The sequence below is a fragment of the Symphalangus syndactylus genome, chromosome 12, assembly GCF_028878055.3.
Source record: "Symphalangus syndactylus isolate Jambi chromosome 12, NHGRI_mSymSyn1-v2.1_pri, whole genome shotgun sequence".
Taxonomy (NCBI): domain Eukaryota; kingdom Metazoa; phylum Chordata; class Mammalia; order Primates; family Hylobatidae; genus Symphalangus; species Symphalangus syndactylus.
Genome location: NC_072441.2, coordinates 7,325,053 through 7,331,052, shown reverse-complemented (window position 1 = coordinate 7,331,052; position 6,000 = coordinate 7,325,053).

The following is a 6,000-nucleotide window of genomic DNA, read 5'->3' as shown; positions in this document are numbered from 1 at the left end:
AGAAAGAGTGTTTCAGAACGGCTCAATCAAAACTAAGGTTCAACTCTTTTAGTTGAACAAACAGAACAGAAAGAATTTTCACACAATTCTTCTGTGTAGTTTTTATTTGTAGACATTCTTTTTCCCAATATAGGCCTATTAGCGCTCAGAATGTCCAATTGCAGTTTCTACAGAAAGAGTGTTTCAGAACGGCTCAATCAAAAGTAAGGTTCAACTCTGTTAGTTGAATGCACAGAACAGAAAGAAGTTTCATACAATGCTTCTGTGTAGTTTATATTTGAACATATTCTTTTTTCCACTATTACCCACTTAGCGCTACGAATGTCCAGTTGCATTTTCTACAGACAGAGTGTTTCAAAACTGCTCAATCAAAAGTATGGTTTAACTCTGTTAGCTGAATGCTCAGATCAGAAAGAAGTTTCACAGAATGCTTCTGTGTAGTTTATATTTGAATATATTCCTTTTTCCACTACTACGCTCTTAGCGCTCCAAATGTCCAGTTGCATTTTCTACAGAAAGAGTGTTCAGATCTGCTCAATCAAAGGTATGGTTTAACTCTGTTAGCTGAATGCACAAATCAGAAAGAAGTTTCACCGAATGATTCTGTGTAGTTTATATTTGAAGACATTCCTTTTTCCACTATTACCCTCTTAGCGCTCCGAATCTCCACTTGCATTTTCTACAAAAAGAGTGTTTCATAACTGCTCAATCAAAAATATGTTTTATCTCTGTTAACTGAATTTACAGATCAGAAATAAGTTTCACAGAATGCATCTGTGTAGTTTTTATTTGAAGATATTCTTTTTCCCAATGTAGGCCTCTTAGCGCTTAGCATGTCCAATTGCAGTTTCTACAGAAAGAGTGTTTCAGAACGGCTCAATCAAAGGAAAGGTTCAACTCTGTTAGTTGAATGCACAGAACAGAAAGAATTTTCACAGAATGCTATTGTGTAGTTTATATTTGAATATACTCCTTTTTCCACTATTACCCTCTTAGCGCTCCGAATGTCCACTTGCATTTTCTACAGAAAGATTGTTCAGAACTGCGCAATCAAAAGTATGGTTTAACTCTGTTAGCTTAATGAACATATCAGAAATAAGTTTCACACAATGCTTCTGTGTAGTTTTTATTTGAAGATATTATTTTTCCCAATAGAGGCCTCTTAGCACTCAGAATGTCCAATTGCAGTTTCTACAGAAAGAGTGTTTCAGAAAGGCTCAATCAAAAGTAAGGTTCAACTCTGTTAGTTGAATGCACAGAACAGAAAGAAGTTTCATACAATGCTTCTGTGTAGTTTATATTTGAACATATTCTTTTTTCCACTATTACCCACTTAGCGCTACGAAAGTCCAGTTGCATTTTCTACAGACAGAGTGTTTCAAAACTGCTCAATCAAAAGTATGGTTTAACTCTGTTAGCTGAATGCTCAGATCAGAAAGAAGTTTCACGGAATGCTTCTGTGTAGTTTATATTTGAATATATTCCTTTTTCCACTACTACGCTCTTAGCGCTCCAAATGTCCAGTTGCATTTTCTACAGAAAGAGTGTTCAGATCTGCTCAATCAAAAGTATGGTTTAACTCTGTTAGCTGAATGCACAGATCAGAAAGAAGTTTCACCGAATGATTCTGTGTAGTTTATATTTGAAGACATTCCTTTTTCCACTATTACCCTCTTAGCGCTCCGAATCTCCACTTTCATTTTCTACAAAAAGAGTGTTTCATAACTGCTCAATCAAAAATATGTTTTATCTCTGTTAACTGAATTTACAGATCAGAAATAAGTTTCACAGAATGCATCTGTGTAGTTTTTATTTGAAGATATTCTTTTTCCCAATGTAGGCCTCTTAGCGCTTAGCATTTCCAATTGCAGTTTCTACAGAAAGAGTGTTTCAGAACGGCTCAATCAAAAGTAAGGTTCAACTCTGTTAGTTGAATGCACAGAACAGAAAGAATTTTCACAGAATGCTACTGTGTAGTTTATATTTGAATATATTCCTTTTTCCACTATTACCCTCTTAGCGCTCCGAATGTCCACTTGCATTTTCTACAGAAAGAGTGTTTCAGAACGGCTCAATCAAAACTAAGGTTCAACTCTTTTAGTTGAACAAACAGAACAGAAAGAAGTTTCACACAATTCTCCTGTGTAGTTTTTATTTGTAGACATTCTTTTTCCCAATATAGGCCTCCTAGCGCTCAGAATGTCAAATTGCAGTTTCTACAGAAAGAGTGTTTCAGAACGGCTCAATCAAAAGTATGGTTCAACTCTGTTAGTTGAATGCACAGAACAGAAAGATGTTTCATACAATGCTTCTGTGTAGTTTATATTTGAACATATTCTTTTTTCCACTATTACCCACTTAGCACTACGAATGTCCAGTTGCATTTTCTACAGACAGAGTGTTTCAAAACTGCTCAATCAAAAGTATGGTTTAACTCTGTTAGCTGAATGCTCAGATCAGAAAGAAGTTTCACAGAATGCTTCTGTGTAGTTTATATTTGAATATATTCCTTTTTCCACTACTACGCTCTTAGCGCTCCAAATGTCCAGTTGCATTTTCTACAGAAAGAGTGTTCAGATCTGCTCAATCAAAAGTATTGTTTAACTCTGTTAGCTGAATGCGCAGATCAGAAGGAAGTTTCACCGAATGATTCTGTGTAGTTTATATTTGAAGACATTCCTTTTTCCACTATTACCCACTTAGCGCTCCGAATCTCCACTTGCATTTTCTACAAAAAGAGTGTTTCATAACTGCTCAATCAAAAATATGTTTTATCTCTGTTAACTGAATTTACAGATCAGAAATAAGTTTCACAGAATGCATATGTGTAGTTTTTATTTGAAGATATTCTTTTTCCCAATGTAGGCCTCTTAGCACTTAGCATGTCCAATTGCAGTTTCTACAGAAAGAGTGTTTCAGAACGGCTCAATCAAAAGTAAGATTCAACTCTGTTAGTTGAATGCACAGAACAGAAAGAATTTTCACAGAATGCTATTGTGTAGTTTATATTTGAATATACTCCTTTTTCCACTATTACACTCTTAGCGCTCCGAATGTACACTTGCATTTTCTACAGAAAGAGTGTTCAGAACTGCGCAATCAAAAGTATGGTTTAACTCTGTTAGCTTAATGAACATATCAGAAATAAGTTTCACACAATGCTTCTGTGTAGTTTTTATTTGAAGATATTATTTTTCCCAATAGAGGCCTCTTAGCGCTCAGAATGTCCAATTGCAGTTTCTACAGAAAGAGTGTCTCAGAAAGGCTCAAACAAAAGTAAGATTCAACTCTGTTAGTTGAATGCACAGAACAGAAAGAAGTTTCATACAATGCTTCTGTGTAGTTTATATCTGAACATACTCTTTTTTCCACTATTACCCACTTAGCGCTACGAATGTCCAGTTGCATTTTCTACAGACAGAGTGTTTCAAAACTGCTCAATCAAAAGTATGGTTTAAATCTGTTAGCTGAATGCTCAGATCAGAAAGAAGTTTCACAGAATGCTTCTGTGTAGTTTACATTTGAATATATTCCTTTTTCCACTACAACTCTCTTAGCGCTCCAAATGTCCAGTTGCATTTTCTACAGAAAGTGTGTTCAGATCTGCTCAATCAAAAGTATGGTTTAACTCTGTTAGCTGAATGCACAGATCAGAAAGAAGTTTCACAGAATGATTCTGTGTAGTTTATATTTGGAGACATTCCTTTTTCCACTATGACCCTCTTAGTGCTCTGAATCTCCACTTGCATTTTCTACAGAAAGAGTGTTTCAGAACGGCTCAATCAAAACTAAGGTTCAACTCTTTTAGTTGAACAAACAGAACAGAAAGAAGTTTCACACAATTCTTCTGTGTAGTTTTTATTTGTAGACATTCTTTTTCCCAATATAGGCCTCCTAGCGCTCAGAATGTCCAATTGCAGTTTCTACAGAAAGAGTGTTTCAGAACGGCTCAATCAAAAGTAAGGTTCAACTCTGTTAGTTGAATGCACAGAACAGAAAGGAGTTTCATACAATGCTTCTGTGTAGTTTATATCTGAACATACTCTTTTTTCCACTATTACCCACTTAGCGCTACGAATGTCCAGTTGCATTTCCTACAGACAGAGTGTTTCAAAACTGCTCAATCAAAAGTATGGTTTAACTCTGTTAGCTGAATGCTCAGATCAGAAAGAAGTTTCACAGAATGCTTCTGTGTAGTTTATATTTGAATATATTCCTTTTTCCACTACTACGCTCTTAGCGCTCCAATTGTCCAGTTGCATTTTCTACAGAAAGAGTGTTCAGATCTGCTCAATCAAAAGTATGGTTTAACTCTGTTAGCTGAATGCACAGATCAGAAATATGTTTCACCGAATGATTCTGTGTAGTTTATATTTGAAGACATTCCTTTTTCCACTATTACCCTCTTAGCGCTCCGAATCTCCACTTGCATTTTCTACAAAAAGAGTGTTTCATAACTGCTCAATCAAAAATATGTTTTATCTCTGTTAACTGAATTTACAGATCAGAAATAAGTTTCACAGAATGCATCTGTGTAGTTTTTATTTGAAGATATTCTTTTTCCCAATGTAGGCCTCTTAGCGCTTAGCATGTCCAATTGCAGTTTCTACAGAAAGAGTGTTTCAGAACGGCTCAATCAAAAGTAAGGTTCAACTCTGTTAGTTGAATGCACAGAACAGAAAGAATTTTCACAGAATGCTATTGTGTAGTTTATATTTGAATATAATCCTTTTTCCACTATTACCCTCTTAGCGCTCCGAATGTCCACTTGCATTTTCTACAGAAAGAGTGTTCAGAACTGCGCAATCAAAAGTATGGTTTAACTCTGTTAGCTTAATGAACATATCAGAAATAAGTTTCACACAATGCTTCTGTGTAGTTTTTATTTGAAGATATTATTTTTCCCAATAGAGGCCTCTTAGCGCTCAGAATGTCCAATTGCAGTTTCTACAGAAAGAGTGTCTCAGAAAGGCTCAAACAAAAGTAAGGTTCAACTCTGTTAGTTGAATGCACAGAACAGAAAGAAGTTTCATACAATGCTTCTGTGTAGTTTATATTTGAACATATTCTTTTTTCCATTATTACCCACTTAGCGCTACGAATGTCCAGTTGCATTTCCTACAGACAGAGTGTTTCAAAACTGCTCAATCAAAAGTATGGTTTAACTCTGTTACCTGAATGCGCAGATCAGAAAGAAGTTTCACGGAATGCTTCTGTGTAGTTTATATTTGAATATATTCCTTTTTCCACTACTACGCTCTTAGCGCTCCAATTGTCCAGTTGCATTTTCTACAGAAAGAGTGTTCAGATCTGCTCAATCAAAAGTATGGTTTAACTCTGTTAACTGAAAGCACAGATCAGAAAGAAGTTTCACCGAATGATTCTGTGTAGTTTATATTTGAAGACATTCCTTTTTCCACTATTACCCTCTTAGCGCTCCGAATCTCCACTTGCATTTTCTACAAAAAGAGTGTTTCATAACTGTTCAATCAAAAATATGTTTTATCTCTGTTAACTGAATTTACAGATCAGAAATAAGTTTCACAGAATGCATCTGTGTAGTTTTTATTTGAAGATATTCTTTTTCCCAATGTAGGCCTCTTAGCGCTTAGCATGTCCAATTGCAGTTTCTACAGAAAGAGTGTTTCAGAACGGCTCAATCAAAAGTAAGGTTCAACTCTGTTAGTTGAATGCACAGAACAGAAAGAATTTTCACAGAATGCTACTGTGTAGTTTATATTTGAATATATTCCTTTTTCCACTACTACCCTCTTAGCGCTCCGAATGTCCACTAGCATTTTCTACAGAAAGAGTGTTCAGAACTGCGCAATCAATAGTATGGTTTAACTCTGTTAGCTTAATGAACATATCAGAAATAAGTTTCACACAATGCTTCTGTGTAGTTTTTATTTGAAGATATTATTTTTCCCAATAGAGGCCTCTTAGCGCTCAGAATGTCCAATTGCAGTTTCTACAGAAAGAGTGTTTCAGAACGGCTCC